We start from the raw sequence: 21756 nt of genomic DNA on the forward strand, positions 1-21756 counted from the left end.
GCGTAAGATGGAGAAGCCACCCCCTTCAGGGATGATTGTTTCTGGGTACAAGCTGTCCCCGGCGCTGCATGGGAATAGTGCCCATACGTGAAGCTCTGACCCTGATGAGGGGATCCTCTGGGGACTAGTCTCATGCAAACAGTCCTGGTCAGATGCTCCACTGGATCCCACTGGTGTAGCTCCATTGGCTTTACGATTTGGACTAGATGACAGCCTGCCTCGCTGGCCTCAGCGGGCTACAGCTGCTTACGCCAAGCGGCCCTGAGCATAGAGAGAGAAAAGGAGGGAGACGAAGTACAGATCTAGAGAGAGGGACAGGCAGAGCCAGCTCACGGCGAGCAGAGATAGAGGTTAGCAAGACACATGACAAAGAGGTGGATAGCAACAGACTGGAAATGAGAGGGTTTGGGGTCCCTGCTCTCACCCCATCCGCCCTCTCCCTCGTTCCAGCCACGTGCCCTGCTTTTCGTACCCCCTTCGCTCCCTGCTCCCAGGAGATGTGGGACCGCCGAGCCAGGGCCCAGGCTACGTGTTGGTATCGCCGAAGCAGCAGAAAAGCAACTTAGGAGAGAAGCAGAGTGGGGGGAAAGGAGACCTCCCTTTCACCAGGCCATCACGCCTACGTCTCAATGTGGATCCAACCCAGGTGAAGTCTGCAGGGACGTATGGGGCCAAGGAAGCTGACTGATCACCGCAAAAGCACCACGCAGCTGCCCTGGCTCAGGTAGCAGTGCCCGGGCCCGGAGGATGAACCGATGCCCTGTCAGCAAGGCAGCCCTGCCAGCGGGATTGCATTTCCTGCCAACCCGGCTGCCGGAGCACCTGTTCCCGGCGGCCCCGCGCTGAGCGGCGCCTTCTGTCAGCTCGCAAAGTAAAGGAGGGGAAGGGGAACGGCAGAAGGGAAAGGGAGCAGACGAGGCAGGGTGGGAAGGAGTGGAGAAGGGAATAGAGGGCCAGGAGGGAGCGAATCAAAGGAGCGAGGAGCGCGGGAGGGCAGAGCAGGGGCAGGACAGCTGTTTCTCTGCCCCCCGCCCCAGAGCCGCTCATCCGAAACAGGACCCCGGCCGCCCACCCCTGCCCCGGAAAGCTGCCCTTCCTGCTGGGCTTGCGTGGGGGGCTCCAGCCTGGCCGCTCTGCTGCCCCGCACACGGACAACGCTCTCTGCTCACACACGGGCACAGCTGACTCGCTGGGACGGGGAGAAGGCCAGGACAGGCAGAAAGGGCATCCGTGGGGCAAAGGCTCCACGACAAGGGATAAGGGCTGGGGAGAGGCTGCAGAGGCCCCTGGCTCCCAGGGGAGAGAGGGCAGTGCACGCAAGACCCGCAGCCTCCCTGGGAACCACGCTTTCTCCTTGCAGCAGCACCTGGATTTCTGCTCCTGGCACCTGAAGGGCAGAGCATAGCGGAGGCTGCAATTTATACATGGCTGGAGGCAGGCCAAACGGCCCAGGGGCCTGCTACAAGCCACTCGGATTAAGCTGGATGACCCCTCCTGGATTCGAGGCATTTACATTCAGGATCCGCATCAGGAGGAGCAGGAGAGGCAGCTGGGCCGGACTGTGGGATGAGGTCCCCCTCCGCCCTGGGCTGGGGACTTTACTCCAAGGGGGCTGGAGTGGCTGATGGCCTGCTATATCAGAGCCTCTTGTCCTCCTCATTATCAGGTGCCTCAGGGCACGGCCTACCCCAGGATGGGAGATCACATGGCAGAGAGATAAAGGGTCCTTTCAGGAGCCAAAGATCCTGTCTTCTGTCAAAGAAATTCTGTCAAACAAATGAGTTTCTTCTACTCCCCCCGCACGGCATTCCTGCCTACCTGTTAAGTGGTTCATGCCCCTCTCCTGTCTACCTGTGAGCTGGGACTTACTGGTTCCTGAGCCCTCTCAGGCTCCAGATATAAATATCCTTCCATCTATATATACATGCTCCAGCCACGCTGTAGGTATCTGAGTATCTCTTTAGATAGCGGCTGTTGCTATGTCTGGTTTGTTATGACCCCAAAGCAACTTCCCTCCTCCGTGCTCCTGCACCACAGGAGATAAAGCCTTTGGCTAATGTCAATTTGGGAGGGTAAGGGGGGGGCGGGCAGGAGCTGGTACAGAGACAGCAGGAAGACAACCCTGGCCACTACAGGGGAAACTGGATGTGCGCTAGGACATGGGTATCCAGCCAGTACAGGGGAAGCTGGATATCCACTACGACCTGAGTATCCAGGGCTCATCCCCTGCCCCTACACCTCCCTTTGCCCCCTGTCCTGAGGCACTAGGTATCCCTGAGCCAAAGCAGCTGCTTGGAGTCGACCACTGCCCTCAACCATTTGTCCGTGGCACTGGTGAATTTGCTCCCTGCAGCTAGGATGGAGCCAGGCCTGGCCAGAGAGAGAAGTGCAGAGATGCTAACTGCCTTGAGGCACCTCGCCACAGGTACCTGCATACTCACAGCCCTGCTGCTGACATGCCTGGAGTCCCAACTCCCCGCAGCTCGAGCCTGGGGCTAACAAAGGCATTGCGTGTGCAGCCCGGAGAGCCGTGCAGAACCGCACCCGAGCCCAAGCCGGGAATTCGGCGGCAGAGAGAGCTGCTTGCCATCGGCTGATCTTCATCTCCAAAGCAATGCTGATCCCAGCCAGTGGCTCCAGCTGGGCACCTTCAACCTCTGCAAAGAATTTGCCCTCTGGCAGGTAGGACTCTGAGAGTAATTCACTACACTCACCCCCTTAAAGCCAAATGCCCCTTTCACATACAACTGAGGCAATGCCAGTCTTACACCAGGGGACCTGAAAGCAGAATCAAGACTCAGGCCCATTACACTTACAAACAACCCATCCTCAAGGATCTCGGCTTCTTCAGAAACTGATCTCCAGCTTCTGCGTCGGGACAACTTCGCTTGCCCCTGAAATGCAGCCATCTCTGGGGAAGAAAGCCACAGCCATTTAACAGCATGCTGGCAATGCTACAGGAGACGCAGGCTACAGAAGAGCTGTGCTGTCCTGATCTGGGGGACAAAAATTTGACTCTGGATCCGAATCTGACCACAAGATGCTGAGTACCCAAGTGAGGAGACAAGAAACAAAATTAAATCAGTGAAAGTGCGGGTCTATCTAGCACTGCACACAATTTATAGAATCATAGAAAATGAGGGTTGAAGGGACCTCAGGAGGTCCTCTTGTCCAACTTCACAGCCGGACCATCCCCAGCTAGACCATCCCAGCCAAGGCTTCGTCTTGCTGGGTCTTAAAAACTTCCAAGGATGGAGATTCCCCAACCCCTCTGGGTAACTTCTTCCAGTGGTTTACTTGACATTGGTTAAGAGCCAAGTTTTTCAGAAGAGCTCTCTTCTCACTTAGAAAAATTAGACTGTCAGCACTGAGCCTTTCTGGGTGCCACGCTTGAGCTCCTTGCCAAATCCAGCCTCACCGTACTGCAAGTGGGTGAGTTACTATGTGGAATGCAAAATGCTGGTCTTAAAGCAAATCTCCATTCAGTTTGATCCAGGTGGCAATGACAGCAGCATCATACCCACTGTGAGCTGACTGTGAGGAAGTCTGCAGTGGGGAAGCAGACAGTTCCCGATACCCCTCTTAAAGTGAATGGAGGGATGGGAATGTGCAGGATGCTGCCAGAATAAAAAACTCGACGTTCTTTGAAAATACCTCAGTGGTATTTCTGACGTTCAGGTTATTCAGGGAACGTTGTACCTTTTTGTGGGGATTTGCCAAAGCCGTGCCTCCTTTACCTTGGTGTCAGTGTAAAGCAGTTCCACCAAGAACAGAATTAACTGAGATTAGTGATGCCCGAGGGTTTCGATGCAACACCTGTCACCATGGGACGAAAGCACAGGGCGCTGATCCCCTGGAGCCTGGGAGCCTGAGCTGTTATTTGCACTTGGGTACAGGGAGCACAGGGTGGGTGTGAAAGCATTGCCAGAGGTGTGAGTGCAAAGCTGTGCTCGGGTGAAGGTTTCTGTGCCAAGGTGAGTGATGACCTCCTCCCCCCGGTGCCGGGCTCCCCAGGCGCAGCTCCCATGAGACTGCACTGCAGCTCAGCAATCCTTTCCCACCGGGGAGGCTGCTTTGGGGGCATCAGGTCATCCGCTTGGCAAAGGGGCACGTATATGTATTTTGAAGTCACGTACAGTTGCTGCCCGGCGATGGACCAGATCCACGGAGCTGCCCGTTACCAGGCGTTTCGTTGCTCCACTTGCTCGGAAGCCCATTATCACCCCCAGGGAGCTGGCTCGGCTCAGGACATCTAGAGCCACTATAAAACCTGCCCCGTAGTTATTTATACAGCAGGAATGGCAGCCTAACACCCTGCCCTGCTCGCAGCTCTTCCCTCCACAACCAGCAACAGCTGCCGGGCTCAAACATGCTCCCCTTGCCGGAGCTCCCAGGCACTGGGACCGTCCTCGTCACCGCCTGGCTCTGGGGGAGGCTGGGCCAGATGTTCAACAGAATGGAACAAAATAAAAACCAGGGGTTAAAAATAAAGCTGGTAACAAGCTGGTTTCCAGATATAGCGCATGCAAAGCATACGGGGTGGTTAGGTTACAGTCCCCTGCCCTACCTCAAGGGAAGGAAGGGCCACGCCAAATTGTATCATTCACACTTGAGGGGCTGAAGGGGCGGTATGACATGCATCCCCTCTGCAGAGAGCCGGGACAGGGCCCTCACGGCCTCAGGCGAAGTCCCTTGCAAAAGACATTAAGGCTTCAACAATGCTCAAACACAGGAGGACAAGGTTTCTCAAAGCACCAACTGCCCTTTTGCTGCAAGAGAAAATGCTGCTGCCTCCCCGGTGAGTGGCTGACACAGCCGTGGGTTGGCAGAGAAGGGACCCTGCCTATGGAGGCCCGTTTAGGGCACTCTGTATATCGCAGGGGATACAGAAGGAAGCTGCAAGGGGGGGCACTGCTTCGCAGCAGGGATGCTGCCCCTCCCAGCGCCGGCTGTCCTTGCAGAGGCAGGGGCACCGCTGGGCTCCCTCGGGGCACAGCTGGAGCGCCCACGGTACAGCAGCTCTGCAGTTCCTGCCTACCAAGTCTAGGCACATCCGTGTTATAAGGAGCTACCTGAGGCCTCAGAGAGGCAGGTATGTCCCCTTAGATGCTGCCACACTCGCTTCCCTGGAGAGTGCAGGGAGCCAGGCTGACTGCCCCAGAGACTAATCCATGCCGGACCATATGAAGCAGGACAGGCCTCCCACCCTATACTCCACGCCCCCCCCGCCGACCTGATGGCCACTGCAGGCAGAAGAGAGACTCCCAACACAAAAGGCTTCATTTTAATGGCTCAAACGCTTTGCCATGGGAGTCTGAAGCGAGACTCGCCAAACTCGGGCCGCTGAGCTGGCCTCCTAGAAAGAGGAGGCTCAGCACCCAGTGCTAATCCCCTGGGCCAGCCGGCCTGGCTGCGTGGGGGAAGGGAACGTTATTTAAGGTCCACAGTGGCAACTAATGAATGGAAAAATCAATACACACATTGCAATGGTTTCAAGCTACTGAGGCAGTGGGAAGGCACCCAAAGAGGGTGGGGAAGGGAGGCTGGGGAAGCAGGCCTTTGTCCCCCCTCGCTTTGTGCCGATTCATAGAGAAACCCCAGTGTTCGACAAGGAAACAGAGAAGAAAGATGTGAAAATAAAATAACTCTGTTTCTTTAAACACACACACACACACACACACACAGTTCCTTCCTTCCTTCTTTCTCTATTCTGAATGCCACTAAGAGGCAGGGAGAGGAAAGGGCAGTGCCCACCACGGAGTGGCCTGGCTGGACGTCCAGACCCTCATTAAATGCCGCTGTAGGCAGGCGCGAGAACCACGCAGATCTCTCCACCTCCCGGGGCACGTCTTCACAGCCCGGCCACAGGCCAAGAGCCACATCCAGCCCACGGGGGCCTGAATACAGGAGGCCACTGACCACCACGATCGTGTTCGAAACGGAGGGGCAGCCTCTGGGGCAGGAGGCTGGGCTGCAGGGGGACTCTGAAAGGGGAAGGAAGGCGTTTTGGCAGCCCCTACCCTAGATCAGCAGCACCTGGCACGGCTGGTGTAGGAGAGATTGCAAGAGGGGACTTATTCACAGAGGGCGCAGACACCACCGCCCTCCTTTAGCTCCCGGCTGGCTATTCGATTCAGGTTCCTAGTCTGAACTTGCAGCCATGCTGCCGTGACGCAGGCAGCCAGCTCCCTGAGCAGGGGCACAGACAACCCTCTACCGCCAGCACGGGCCAAGCATGGCAGGCGGCAGGGAGCCTTCCCCATCATCAGCGCTGGTCTCTTCAGAGCCGGGGCGCTACGCTCCCAGCCGACAGGGATGGAGCAGGTGACAATAGGAGACGGCAGCACGCAGCGGAGATGGGCCGGAGGAAGGCACGTGATGGGGACAGTGCCAATGACCCCCCAAATCATCCCAGAACCCGTCCAGCCCAGCCCAGAGCCCCAGGCAGTCGAGACCCAGCGCCCAAGAGCGCGTGGAAGAGCGAGGCGCTCTCAGCGCTGAGATTTGCCCTGGCAGGCACAGACGTTTCCTGCTCACACCCTGCAGGGCCTGCGGCTTTGGCGTGTTCTTGTTTTCTCCTTGTTAAGCCATCACACAGGCTGACGACTGAAGGCGCAGGCACCCGGCTTCCTCCCAAGAACTACCCCAGCCCTCTGACCCCCCTGCCAGGGCACCCCAGGGGCACTGCCTCTCTGCACCGCCCCTTCCCTTCCCAGCCAGGGCTGCCCACTCCTGCAGAGACCCCTGCAAGCAGAGACCCCCCGGCACTTTAAGCTGCCCTGCAAACCACACCCGAGCTCTCCTTCCATCACGGAGAACCTGCACTCTCTCGCACGGTGCCCTGCGTACCCCCAGATCCACCCCACGCAAGGCAAACACAAGGCACTGCTCCCCTCTCTCTCCAACCTGGCTGGGGGGAGCAGGGGACGGATACATGGCGCGCTCCTGAGTCTCGTTACCTGAAGGCGGAGCGGGGCTCTCAGCAGCCTGGGGCAGCGGCGAGGGGCAATCAGATGCCCGCTGGACAGGAGGCAGCCGGCAGCGAGCCCTCCTCAGTGCCCCGGCAGGTCTGTCCGACTCTTACCCAGCGCCTGCATTTCCTCATTTTTTAGGACCCCGCGTTTAATTTAGCGTCCAGCAGCAGCAGAGAGAGGAAGTTGCAAAAGGCTCCGGCTGCTTGTCTCATTCTCTTAATGTGACAAAGAAATTACTAATCGGGCTAAAAAAAAAAACCTCAGCTAGAAACAACTGCCACGAGCTGTCACCACACCACCAGCCTTCTTCCTGCAGGACCTAGCACCTCTCTGGGAAGAGATGTGCTTTTGCACCCCCTGTCTCTGCTTGCAGAATCTCACCTGGCACCCGCGATGCGTAGGAAGGGGCACAATCCTGGACTGCCACATGGCATGGACCCCGGACTGGTTCCTCTGCCAGTGCCCTGTGTCACAGAGGCTCTGCTCGGCCAGGCCACGATTGTCGCCCTATCCAAGGATCTCAAAGTGCTTTACAGTCATTAATTGAGCCCTGGTGACTATTCCCATTTTACAGCTGGAAAAACTGAAGCATAAAGTGAGACCAAGTGATTCACCCAAGGTTACACAGCAAAGTGGGGAAAAAGGCAAAATGAAACAAAGACGTCCCAATCTCTGCTCTAACGCACCATTTCCTAGAAGCAGGGATTGACTGGAGGTCAGGCCTCCTGGGTTCCCCTCCCCTAGCCATGAGCCCCATACTCCCTTCCTGCATTTCATAATACTCTGCCTTTCATTGACACCTCTTCTGTATGGACAACAAAGCCCTGGGGAGCAAGAATTATCAGCTCCATTTTACTGAGCAGGAAACTCAGACATAGGCAGGTGAAATGACTTACCCTAGGAGCCGGCGGCAGAACTGCGAGACCCCAGGGATGCTGACTCTTCGCCTTGTGTTTCAGCTGCAACACTTGTGTTCAAAACAGCCTGGGAGTGCTTTACAAACAGCCCTCCTTGTAAATGCAGGAGGAATCCCTGCTCCTGCAGCTGAAATGCAGCTACCTCCAGAGGAGAGGTACAGGGAAAGCCCAGTAGCTGCTTAAGAGGTGACTAGCAAGCCAGAGCAGGAGCAGGAAGCAAGGCAAAATCCCAAACCTGCAACTAAGGCACGGAGGGAAGAGGCAAAAACCGACATGGGCAGAATGCAGTTGCCCAAGTTGGAATTTGGCCAGGACCCAGAGACTAACATCCTCGTTCTTGCGAAAAAGGTCACGTGATCTTTATTGACCACGCTGGGTCAGGGCCTTGGTCACACACTTTATCCCAAAGCTGGCACTTCCAACGGCAGGGAAGCCCCTGACCCGATACAGTGAGGTGCTGCAACCCTGGATCGGGGGAAAGCCCAATGACACCAGGGCCGGTGTTTCCAGACCATGTGGCAAAAAGCAATTCCTCTCTCCCATCCTCCAACATCCCATAGGCACAGTGGCAGCATATTATCCTTAGGGTCGCCAAGACCAGCTTTCAGCCGGCCTAACTACCCTGGGAGCTACAGCATCAGCTGTTGGCCTGAGCTCTGCCTACACCTGTGCTCTGGCCTCGGCTGCTGGCACGAGTGGAAGCAGTGCCGGGAAGTGGCAGGGAAAGACAGCTAAGCCACACGTAGTCATAGTGAAGCTCGCTGCTTCGGGGCTGGGAAATTCAAAGGGAAACAAGGTGCATTTCAGAGATGAGTATGCTCGGCTATTTGCATTGGCCCTTGTAAATGAATCATGTTCTTACTCAAGCCACCCAACGCATTTGGCCAGACCTCTGGCTACTGTAAATCTGAGTAGTTCCACTGATTTCAAGGGAGCTGTGGCGATCTACAGTAACCCTGGCTCTGACTCACCGGTTCTCAGATGCTGTTAGCACCAAGGATTGAGGTGGGGAGACGTGTGCTTATCCAGCCCTATCCGATTAGATTGTAGGCCATCAAAAGAGACAGGGAATTTGAGAGATCTTCCCCCTTAAAGAAAAAGTCTTTTTAAAAATCCCTCCGCCTGAAGAGCATAGCTACATGCCATGGCCAAAGCCTCAGTGGATGCAAATGGGCACTGAAATCAGTGGAGCTGCATTGATTTATACCACAGCTGAGGATAAGGACATGAGCCTTGGACCCAGTCCAGACTGGTCAGAGCTGAATGAAATCACCTAGCAAGCAAGCAAGCAAGCGAGGTGTCCCCTTCCTCCCAGCCTGCTGGTGCAAAGTTGATGTAGTGTTCCTCCCTGGGGAAGGGAGAGGAGAAACCTGATGAGCTAGAGGGTCACACCATTTTGTCCAGGCAGAAAAGATAGCCCCAGGCCCCAATTCTCCCTGCACTATTTCCAGGTGGAGTCATTTACATCGGTCTGGAGGGAGAGCAAAGCAGGTGTGAATTGGTACGGTGCTAACTCAGCAGCTTCCATTCACCTGGACACTGGGGTGAATGACCAGATGGTACCAAGGGTTGGATCAGCCCTAAGGTGGCCATCGCAGAGGACAGTCCGGTTGTCCTCTGTTCTCTACTGATAAGAAACGAGATGCCTTTATGTTCTCTATTTTTCTCTTGAAGAACAAAATAGAGGACATAAAGGCGTTGGGTTTCATATCAATAGAGGACAGAAAACCAGAATGTCCTCTGTGGTGGCCACCCTAATCATCCTCTTCTGACTGCCACTAGCCCCTCTCCCCACACCCCTATGACGTTCCCCATAGATGCAAAGTCCAGGTCCATCTCCAACCTGGCCTCAAGCTCTGGATCGGGGGGGCCCCCGGTGCTCCTATAAACACAAGCCTTTGGCCCTGCAGGACACCCGAGCTGCCCTGCCCTTGCTTTCCTCAGGCCTGGTACCACTTGCCTGCCATTCAGGGTTCATACAGGCAACCGCTGCCGTTTTCCTCTCACTAAGGACACGAACGGCAGAGCCTGGCATGGAGCGACCTCTGCCTCTTCAGGTGCAGGGGAGCGCATGCAGCTGCTGGACTCAGCAACGTGGGACCACATGTGGCTGCACAGGGAAGCCCCTCTGCACACTCACAGCTGGCACTGCCCATATCCCGGTGCTGCACCGGGCTTAAGGGACGGTGGGGAGCTGGAGGCAGGGCAGGGACACATGCATGCAGAGCCGTGTTTCCCGGGGTGAAGGGGTGGGGAGAGATGCTCTTTCCCACAGAGGTGAGGGGTTCTTGGACGCAGCAGATCACGCTGCCGGGATGCTCGCAGCGTGCCTCTGTGCTGCAAGAGTCTCAGAGATTTACACCAAAGGAGTACGAGACATGGGACCCTCGTGGTGAACCCTGCTCAGGGCAGCAGGTATCTCCCCAGGGAGACAGGGCAGATCAGCCACATGGGCAGCACCTGGCGCTGACGGCGACACCGATGCCAGGAGCCTCCCGCTCCCACGGGCACCCGACAAGAACCGCTGTGGCGCGACTCCGGCTCCGCGGGGGCCGTGACAAGGACCCTGTGTGTGAAGGCCGGTGCAGCTGGCACCGCCGCCGTGGGGCTGCGATACACACCCTCCCTTGTGGGGAGCCTGTTTGCTGCCTCCCCCCTTTGTGTGCAGTCCAAAGAGGCCCCTATGGCAGGCTGGTGCTCCCAGGCCAGCTGAGAGGCCTATCTTTAGCTCTTCACTTGTTGAAAAGCTCGAGCACGGAAGGCCTGTTTGTTCTCAGTCGATGCATGCAGTCCTTCACTTTGTTCGGAGGGAGGGGGAAGGGAGGGGGCCCCAGCTTTCCCGAGTGCCCTCCTTGCCAGCCAGCTCCATCCATGTCTGGTTAAGGCAAAAAATCCAAGCCAAAGGCATGCAACTTGGAGCCAGGGGGCTGCACCCTCCCTGTGCACTTCCTCCGAGGAAAGGCCATGACTATTTTTACATTAGGAGTGCTCTGTCCTGCTGAGATGGGGTGGGAGAGAAAGCTCTGGGGGCTCCTGCAGAGAAAAGCTCTGGGGGCGGGGAGGAGGGCCCTGGGCTGGGGGGGCGAGGGACATACCTGGGCACACTGACGGCCCTCCCCGAGGGGGCAGAGCTGGCAAACACCTTGGCCATCTTGCCATCCATCCCCTTGGCTGGCGGGGAAGTGTAGAAGGCATCTCAGAGAGTTCAGCAGGCAGATGGCAGCGGTAAAGGCCGGCACACCCGAATCCCCGCAGCATCCAGGCAGGGCAAACTTCCCCTAGCCAGCCCCAGCCTTCCCCGAAGGAGCCCCATGGGACAAGTTTGCTCTCCACAGCCCTGTCAAGCCTCAGCCCGGACGTCGCACCAGGCACCAGGGCAGAAATCCCCTCCGGCCACGCAAGGGGGAACCTGAGCACTCGCTGCTGCCAAACAGACCCACCACGCTCCCGAGACCGAACCGCCGCCGGGCGGGAACCGTCTTTCCCACACAGTCCCCAGCAAGAATAACGGGGCCAATGCCGGGCTGTCGCCCTTCAAAGAGACCCTGATCCTGCCAGACTCCACACGGCCATGTTCTGCAATCCTCAGGCTAGACAGAGAGAGAAAAGCAAAGAGAAGAGGCCACAGTGCTCCTTACCAAGCTCTCAGAAACTGGAGCATCAAAGCCTCCTGCCCTAGGCAAGCATGAGAGGGTGACTGCCAGAATCCCCCAGGCTCAGGAAGCATCTGGCTCTGGGGTGGGGAAGACTCCCGAGCCTACGGCAAACCCAAAGAGCTCCCACCGAGCGGATAAAAGCCGGCTGGCTGGTGACACTCCAGCTATTTTCAGCCCCTGGCAGGTCCTGGGAAGCGTGCATCATCAGAAAGAAATCCCAGGCAGCTCCCGGCGTGGCTCAGTCACAGGAGGCCGGGTCCCTTCACAGACTGAATCCAGAAGGGGGGCATCTTTTTGGGTCCCCTGCTTTCTTTATCAGGCCCGACCCCTAAGCTTCACACGGGAATAATGTAACGGCTTGTTCCGTCCAGGAGGCCGGACTAGATGATCTAATGTTATCTTCCAGCTTTACACGCTAGGAATCCATGAATAATCCTTAGCACCTTCTCCACGGCGCATACCATCCTTTCAAAGACTATCTCAGTCTAGCCCAGAGTGGCCCGTACCGGGCAACACGGGTACAGCAAGCCACAGAGTCCTGGTCACAGGCTGGTGACATGCTGCTGTGCCAGTGACGTGGTCTGCTTGTACTGGGAGTGACACTAGCTCGCAGGAGGAGCTGGGGTGGCATGTCTGGGTTGGAGGGGTAGCCACAGCATACAACGTCTGCGAGACCAGCCAACGTGCTGGCCACGTAACACCAGCACTGGGCTGGTGTCTTCTGTGTTCGTTAATGGCTAGTTAGTTGTGCTAGGGGTAGTCCTGCGCTGGCAGTGCACCACAGCTCACGGCTCAAGCCACGCATCAGTGGGGCAGCCGGCTCTACCGATCACCGCACCAGGGATGCTCTGCCCTGGGAACTGTTGCACAGCTCGTGCCCCACAACGGAGAAGGCGGGAGGGGGAGCTGGTTGACTGCGCTGTCCCTAAACATCCTCGGCATCCTGCTGCACAAGCCAAGTGGCAAACTGTGAAATTCTGCCCTTGCAACTCCGCTGTGGAAAGAGGCAGGGGCGAGGAGATCCGCGGGGCAGATGGACGGAAGGCGACCGCCCACAGCAGTCAGAGCAGCGCCTGGGTCCAGGCTACCTTCAGCACGCCTTGAAAGGGAGAAGGCCCTCTAAAAGGCACAGCGAGCCTTGGACTTCCTCCGAAGGAGGTAACTTGGCAAAGAAAGGCAGGAGTCGGTTGACAAGGCCAATGAGCGACTGAGTCAAAGGGACTGTTTTTAGCGCCAGCATCTCAGCGACGTGGGCTGCCGTGTTGTTAACAGGCACTTGGGTCGGAGGCCGAATGTTTTCCCATCCATGCACTAAATGCCGCAGTTGGAAGTGGCCCAGATATTTTGCACGGTGAAAACATTAGTGCTCTGGGCGGGAGGCAAATCCTGTGTGAGCGCAGGACCCAGGCTGGAGCAGCCCCTGCCTATAAAGGCCGTGACACGCTGCCATGACACGCTGCACGGAGATGGGCAGTCCCAGGACCCACGAGGGGCAATTCATCGGCCCCACTGATCCACCTGTGAGCCTGCAGGTAGCACCCGCACTGCTTCCACCGCGGGGGGCAGACACCAGTCAATAAAGCACCTCTGGGGCGAGGCGCCAGGGCCAGGTAATCCTCTTGCCAGCTGACATCCTCTTAGCTGCTGCCTATGGCAGCAATGGCAGGGTTAAAAAAGCAGCTCGTCTTGCTGGTGACGCTCCTTCCCCCTCTCCAAACCCATCAGCCAGGTGGGGAAAAGCAAACTAGGGCCAAGAGAGATAAATGATCAACTGCACTTCAAAGTCACTGGCTGCCGCTTAGAGGCCAGGGGCCTAATGGGGGTCATGCCCTCCAAAGCGTGCACCTGGGGCAGGATCCGACCTGCTTGACGTCCTTCCCTAGACAATGGGAGCCTTTGCATTTATTTCAAATGCCCCCCAGCTGGGGCATTGGATGGCATGCTGAAGGGAACCAAAAAGGAGTTGCTGAAAGCGGGATGGTGGTAGGGAAAGGAGAGGTAGGGCCCGCCATAGCGGACAGGCCCTTTCACCTGCCTGGCCCTGAGGTCCTGCCCTCCAAGGGCAGAAGGAGTAAGTGCTCACGAGTCTCTGTCCTATCAGAAACCAGGTGCCGGCCGGCCCGGAGAGAGGCAATTAAAAATAAACGTGTGAACAGGCGGGAGAATGTCCCTCGATTCACAATAAATCAATTTGAGCTCGGTGACCCTAGAAGCGAGGCTACAAGAGCCCCAGGCCGCCTGGGCAGCGAGTGATTAATCCCCCCACCCCTATCATTTCAGCCTTTCAGCTGGACAGCAAGGGGAAAATTGGAATGACCTTGGATAAGGCTGGGAAAGGATCTACACACAAGCACGCACGAGGGAAATAACAGCACCGTAGCTGAACCTCAGCAAAGGTCACATTTTATAATGGCCCCTCCCGAAGAAGCAGTCCCAGCGCCGGCCAGGGTGATGGGGCGGGAGTCGTACTACCTAACGGCGAGCAGTACTTGGGCAAAGCCTGATGCTGTTCTGGACCAGACAGGTGTCAAGCAAGAGCAACTCCCCAAAACTTATGCTGAGTTGCACCTCTACTGCAAAAGAGGCACTGGATCAGTCAGACCCCCCTGCCACTGACCCGTGAGACCCCAGGCAAGTCACCTTGGGGTCAGAAAGACAGAGCTGCTGAGCATCCCACCTTGAGCAGGGGCTAAACTAGATGGCCTCAGGCGGTCCCCTCCCAACCCTACAATCCTATGATTGGATGCACCCATTAGCTCCAGCTGGGATTGTGGGTCCTCAGCTTAAGCAGGACCTTTCCCTCTATGCGTCCTGACATCCCCCTGCACATGACGACACTTAAACAGCTTACAGAGAGGCTTTTGGGGTTACAGCACCGCTCAGAGATCCTCAAATAAAGGGACAGAGAAATGCAAGGCATTTGGTAGCGAAAGGACCCTCCTAACTTTCCCTGAAGACCGACGTACGTGAGAATCGCCCACCCCTCCCCGCGGCCACTCATTCCCCTTCCTACCCCCCACTCCGGTTGCCTGGAAAGCAGCAGGAAGGAGGAAACAATGATAACCTCGGTGCACCCGGTCCTAGGCAGGCGGCCGGGAGGGTTACCAGAGGTGGATGGCACATGGTAATCGCACGCCGATCCCCCAGGAGCACTCAGCCTCTACCGTAGGCAGGAGCTGCAGCTGTCGCTCCTACCCGATAATAAACAAGTCCGAGGACAGGCTGTGACTTGACCTCCCAACAGACCGCTCGACTGCCCCGGCTCTGGCATGCCACTACCTTTGTCCCAGTGCCGAGCCACTTGGGCTGTTCTTCTAGTGACGCTAAATGCCTGGAGGTCAGCGTGCCAGGCCAGAAACCTGGGCCTGAAGTGGCAGGAAGACGCAGGACACCCTTCCCCGGTCATCCCCGGGTTTCAGAGTCTATCGAAGGTCACGTTGGACTCTGATCTGAATGACTTTGCCATGAACCTGGGGCAATTCCACCGAAGGGCAGGTCCTGCTAAGTTCGGCACCTTGTAGATAGCGGGGTTGAGCGTTTCTGCAATGCTGGGGGCCCCGTGTCCACTAGCAAGATGAGGCTGTGCCTCATCAGTGCTGCAGCCTGGCCTTCCCGTGCACGCAGGAGACAGAGGAAGGGACGGAGCCCATCGCAGGCACAAGCCAGAGGAGGAGATGGGGACCGGCCTGAGTTGAGGGGGGCACACTAATGTGGCCCTGCAGAGCTGGGATTCGGACAAGATGAGGTTTAGACCCCGTGCCCTGAACCAGCTCCAGGCGAGGGAGGTGGAGAGGCAAGAGAGATGTCAGCTGTCACCCAGGAGAAACCTCTCCGGTGATGACACAGACCCAGAGCAGCCGCCCACCCTCCCTCTCTCCCCCCCAGCCTGGATTTGTGCTGCACGCGGCATTAGCATGAAGCATCTCCCTTGGCTCTAGTATTACACAACCCTGATTTATGCATCTGACAGCCCTTTGCATCCTCGCCTTCCTGGGTGGGGTAGCCAGAGGAGAGGTTTCCTCTCACCAGCCCCCTCAATTGCCCCCACCCTGACATCCACCTACATACAAGTCCTCGTCTCTTCTGGCCCAGGAGGAAGGCACCTGCAAACCCTGGAAGAACGGCTGTCAAGCTCGGGCTGTTCTCAGTCTTGCAGGAAGCCACCCAGCCCCCTACTTCTCCCAAAAATCCCCTGTGTTCCCCATATCTAAAGATATCTTTCCAGCCAGCCAAGTGTATCTGTCTCTCTTCCTCCTCTCTGGTTTACATGATCACCTGATAACATGGCCACACACGCACCGTCTCGCCGTAGCTTGGAGACTTTCATGAAAGTTCGCGCCAGGTGAGGAAGAAATCTTACCAATCCAGCAAGTAACCGGCTGCTCTCATTTCTGCCCAGATCCCCCCTGGTGTAGCAGCGATTCGCCCCGAGTCAACAGCCACCCCGGTGGAGTCTCCTCGCCTTGGTTCTCACCAAGGATCCTGCAAGTGCTGGCAGTTCCCCCCGCTTGGGTCGGTAAAAAAGCCAGACGGGTGGTTTTCACTTTCTGTTTCCACCCCACTGGACTTCCCAGTTCTCAGGCAGGAGCTGCACAATTGTGCTTGGCTTCGATACCCTGGGGATCAGTGGCAGATATTCGCGTTAAAAGCGGAGCCACCGGGATGCAACACTAAAGGGGCATGAAGGATAAGACCAGCCAGGTACAAGCAGGTGGAGAGACAGATGGACGGATGCCACACAACAAGTATGTACACAGGGAACTTTAAAAGCCTTGGATCCCTTCCTCCTATCCGTAATACCAGTTTCACGTTCCTTTATATATGAAATAAATCCCGTGTTCAACGCTGACGCTATGAGGGATGCTGGTACGCTTGGGTGTCGGGCCTGGCTGCCATGAGACAGTTGCACTGGTTTCAATGCAGGAATTTAAACAGATTGCAAGGGTTTGGAGAAGGGACTGTCTCTTTGGGTTTGTGCAGTGCTCAGCCAATGCTGGTGCATAGCTGGGGCTCTCAAAGCAAATAATTCATAACAATAAATGCAGTTAAGCCGGTACAAAATCCTGTGGGACACTCATTCCAATAAGAGAGGGGCATTTTCCGGTTTGGAGTAAATCAGCTGATCATACATTTCAGCTAACCAAAAATAAGCATGTCTACACAGGGGCTTGCACTAGCATAAATGCATTAGTTTAAAAACTGATTTAATTTCAACCTGCCCACACAGACAAGGCATAAGATGAGGGATGTCTAGAAGCCATGGAGACAACACACAGAGAAAAACGCAAATAAAATCTATTTCCATTAAGCTTGATCCAACCTTCCAGCTCATAGTGGATACAATAAATACTCCAAGCAAAGTCTCTAAACCCTAGCAGCTCCTATTCTGCTCTCCGTTTTAAGCAGGTGACTCTCTAGATATCAGACAGTAGTGTAGTATTGTTACAGGGGATGGACATTGCTCACCTTTCGTAGCTATATATTTTAGGAAAAGTTCCAAACAAAAAAGCAAACCCACCAGAAATCACAGCATTGTTAAACTGGGGTGGAGGGGTCTCTCTAGAATTAAAAAGGAAGTAAAAATAAAAGTTGCTTCCCAGCTGATGCCCCTTGTTCCAAGGTTTTAACGGCATTCAAGCAAGTGAAAGTCCAGCTTTGCAGCACGTATCTTAAGCGAGGACGCATACCAAATAAGCCTAGGAAACCTACTGGAATTTGTCCTTGCTAATAACTTATGATGAATGCTGAGTATATATAATCAATATGTAGATTGATAGTAATGTCTAGCCAAAAGTCACAGGTCACTTTAATAATACAAAGGAAATCTCACAATTCCTCCTGCAACACACATAGCTAATATTATCATCATCTTTAGCAGGCACAGAAACCACCGTGCAGGCAGAAGAGTGGTGGGGTGGGAGAGATCATTACCAACATGTTATAAAAAATCAACCTAACCCGGCTCATACAGATTGCTGGAAAACACATTTTAAACCTGGAATATATCCTAGTATCTTCAGGCCAGAAAGGACCGTTCCAGTCATCTCGTTTGACTTCTTACTCAACGCAGAAGAGTTTTGCCTAGCTCCCCGCTGGGTCAAGTCGAGTAACTTGTGCTGGACTAAAACATACCTTCCCAACAGGCATCCAGGCTTGATCTGAAGACATCGAGAGACGGAGAATCCACCATTTCCCTCTGTGCCACTGATTTATACCCCTCACCTTTAAAAAAAAAAAAGGGGGGGGGGCCCTCTTCCCTAGTAGTTAAAAACAGACCATGGTAATGGCAGAACCTGGAAGAAAAGCCCAGGCATCTATCCATTCATTTCATAACCCTTTTGTTTTAAAGCTACACTCTCTTGAGAGTCTTATATTGCCCCCAGCATCATAGTAGGAGTTGCCTTCCAGGCACACACTGAGCAATGTCACGAACATCTGTCACATGTGGTTCATTCTTTCTCTCTTCCTCTGCCCACAGGAAAATTGCGTGGTTTTTATTTCTTTCTCCTTTTTTTTTTTAAAATATAGTTCCATATTTATAGGTTCACTCTGCTATATGTTTTGACTAGCAGAGGCCAGGTCGAAGCAGCGTGTAAAGCACTTTGGTTTCTCTGAGGCAACGGGCGCTATATAAATGAGAGCTGTTACGACCATGGGACCGGCGGCAAGGTTGCACAGTCTGGCAAGATCTTTTTCTTAACATGCCAGTCGCGTCTGTGAAGAGAAGCCATTTTGCATGGTGCTGTTGGAAACACCGAGTTGCTCTCTGGTTAAAAAGCATTTTCCAGCAGTCCGTATGTGCTGGGTTAGGTTGATTTTTTTATACCGCGTTGGGAATACGCCTATGCAGGGGTTGCTCCCTTTCTCGAACCAGATACAGCTCCAGGTGTTGAGGTGCTTCCTGAGAAGGGAGCAGAGGCATTTAGTCCAAAATTGCGGACTGAAGAGACTGTCTGAATGCCATCTGTAAGCACCGGGTCCCTACCGCACACATTTCAACAAAGCCAGTCTCACTAAGAAACACCCCGTCTCTGCCTGGCTGATTCCTCCCACCTCAAAATCTACCACCACATGGCAGAGGCATGACATGATTATCAATCCCAAGGGACCTTCAGGGGCGCCTTGCTGGGCAGGGATTGCAGAACTAGTGCATGCTTCCCCTCTCTGTGAGACTTCAAGGAGAAAAAAAATCCCTCTGCCTCTCAGTGCATTCAACTCAGTCTTCTCTGCCACCACTTCAGAAAGCATTTCCTGCTATTAAGATAAGAACGGCAATCTTGGGCTCTCTAGCATGGCCCTCTCCAGCTTTCATCTTCCTCGTAGTCATTAAGTGGCTCGCTGTAGACGTTTCCCAGGAAACAATTTCCAATGGGGAAGTAAGGTTGAAGTGGCGGGAATTGCCTTCTGCTGCTTCCAACGGCTGGGAGGATGCGATACACAGGCACGGAGATGCATGTTCGTGCCATCTCAATCTAGCGATTGCTTAATCGTGTAGTTGGGCAGTGGATCAAACTGCCCCGTCCCTGGCGTTTCAAGGGCTCAGCTCGAAGACGTCCCGTTTTCAGCCAAGTCAGTAATGACGGGGCCACCTCTTGCTGCTAAAGTGTTAGTAGTTATTAAGCCTTAGGATGTGACAACACTGCTCCACCCACACGTCACAGGCTCAGTTCCTGCAACTCCCACACGTCACAGGCTCAGTTCCTGCAACTCCAGGTTTCCCCCACGCTGTGCTTCTCCAGGGACAAGTGGGCTGTTTCACACCCCTGTCCAGAGCCACAGAAGCTGCCAGGTCCTCACATACGCCTGCCTGCTGCGTGATTCCCCAGCAATGTGCTGCTCTGTTAGCCCTGCTCCCAGCCTCCCACCGTGCCAGGCTCTCTTGCAATACTGTAAAGCGCTGAGCACAAGGGCTTCGGCACCCATAGCTTTCCTAAAGGAAACCCTCTGCCGCAGAGGCCGCTGTCTGGAAGCGACTGTCACAAGTCAGCCTGAATCAGAGCCAGGAAAGCACCCAGGCTCTTGGCAATCTTTCGCATGGGGGAGTTTTACAGAGAGGGGCCTCCTGCTCTGGAAAATCCCAGTTCCTGCCATCTTGCAAGGCCTGGAAAAACAGGCTTGGATGGAGCTTTTGCACACTACGGACAGGCAGCGTGGGGGTGGGTGGCTGGGGTACCTGGACTCCATTTCTAACCCCGCCACTGCCCTGCTGCATGACCCTGGCCAAGTCACTTCCCTTTCCTAGGCCCGTTTCCTCTCCCAACCCTTTCCCTCTAAGTCAGGGCAGGCAATTATTTCGGGCGGAGGGCTGCTTACAGAGTTTTGGCAAGCCATTGAGGGCCGCATGACAGGCAGCCAGGAGCAGATAAATATTAATTTTCTAAATTTTTTAGAGGCCCCGCGGGCCAGATAGAATTGCCTGGCGGGCCGCATCCAGCCCACAGGCTGCATGTTGCCCACCCCTGCTCTAGGTGCTACCAAACATACATGACTAACAGCAGCAACACTATTAAAATACACCTCTGCCCCAGGGCACTGCTAACTCAGCCCATCACAAAGAGCCTATCCCTGGGGGTTATGATGATGTACACAGGGAGGAAATATTTGCCTTCAGGACTGCCCGGTTATGCAGCCACTGCTTCCAGATGCCAACGTGAAATGCCAGTCTTGCCATCTGTACAACCCAAGCACTTGCAGGAGCATTTCCAGGGAGGGCCCTTAACAGACCTTCCTCTGCCTCCCTCCTTCATTAGGAAAACGCATTATTATTTAGACAGGCAAGCAAAGAGGTGGGTACCTCCGTCCCTTGCTGCACCTGCCTAGGAATATGCATGTACACAGGACAGGGGCATTGTTAAAATCAATGAGAATTTGACTCTTGACTTCAATGACAGCAGCTGAAAGTCCTGGGGAGGTGGGAGAAGTCTGTGGGAACTGGGATGAAAGATCAGCAGCATGTTGAGCACTCTCAAAAGCCTGAGAGGTTTTGTACTCTGAAGCCCACAAATCCCTGCTGGAGTGGGATGAGCTCTGGCTCCCTGGAAGACCAGCTCTTCCTCTGCCACTGTCACCTCTCACCATGACCACAGCCCATCAGCAGAGGGAAGGGACCGGCCCACAGGCAAGGACTCGAGGACTCAGTGAGAGCAGGAGCTGGAGCCCTCGTGGCAGCAGGACCTGATCTATGGACCTCACTGCTACAAGACCCTGTCATTCCTTCTACCCTCCCGCTTCCACCCAGTTAAACAGGAGCAAGGCATTTGTATTCCAGAATAGTGTCCACACACAGAGTTAACCAGGGACAACTCTGTGTGTAGACAAACCACCAGACTGCAAACTCGTTATGGCATGCCTTTTCATCCTGGGTTTGCAAAGCACTTAGCACAACTGGACCATGACTTGGGCTCCGAGGTTTGACTGCAATGCAAAGAAAAAAACCAATTAAATGCCATGCTCAGTTCTGAGATTAGTCTCTCTCTTGCTCATCGTCCCTTGCCCACGGCATATACCCAACCGCACTCCTACTCACAGACAGATGTGCAGCACAGTGGTTTGTGCACTCAACTGCCTGTATTCAAACAAGGCAGCCCAAAACCGTAATGCATAACGGGTACAAGCGCCCCAAGACATTCCTACTGATGTATTCAGCTCTTCCTCCAAGAAGCAAGAAAGAAATCACCACCACCACTATTTGGTTTAAAACTACACCGGGGGGGGGGTGCAAATGCTATACAATGGTGGGCCCTATAAGCAGGTACAGAGACCAGGATTATCAGTTGTGCATGCACAATCAATATATAGAAGAAATCAAAGCGCTGATGAAAGCCAGTGTCATTCCAGTTCTCTTTATTTCATGGAGGTCATTGCCCTTTATCTAATCTCCGAGGTACATTGACAAATAATCTAGATTTAGATTTAGGGACAGAAACAGGGAGAGAGGGACTGAGAGAGACAGCAGTGCCCGTGTGGCTGTTAAGAAGAGCCTAGTCCAGTTCCTAATGGGTCTTATCACTCCCCTGTGTAAAAGTCTTTATTTGGTCCTCATCACCCTAGCACGGACATGCCCTTCCAGCTCCGCCACACACCTCACGTCAGCCACACACTGTTTGCTCACTTGCCCATCCTTAGCCTGGGGGGCTGAACTGTGCGTGCAAACGAAACCGGTGTCCTCTCCCTCAATTTACCTGCTGCTCCGTATTCATGAGAGAGAAG

At 54.9% G+C, this 21756-nt stretch overlaps 1 protein-coding gene across 3 annotated transcripts in view; it reads right to left on the bottom strand.

Annotated features, from left to right (window-relative positions):
• The window catches only part of TFEB (transcription factor EB), a 44727-nt gene that overhangs the window by 18840 nt on the left and 4131 nt on the right, over window positions 1–21756 (bottom strand). Inside the window, exon 1 of one of the 3 annotated variants that reach the window (XM_090025263.1) lies at window positions 11530–11652. The exons of the other annotated variants lie outside the window; for them this stretch is intronic. The gene's annotated coding sequence lies outside the window, so the exon portion shown is untranslated. Of the gene's footprint in view, window positions 1–11529; window positions 11653–21756 lie in introns of those variants that run through there. 3 annotated transcript variants of the gene reach the window in all.

The sequence above is a fragment of the Crocodylus siamensis genome, chromosome 13 (genome assembly GCF_052110815.1).
Source record: "Crocodylus siamensis isolate JL-2025a chromosome 13, ASM5211081v1, whole genome shotgun sequence".
NCBI lineage: Eukaryota > Metazoa > Chordata > Crocodylia > Crocodylidae > Crocodylus > Crocodylus siamensis.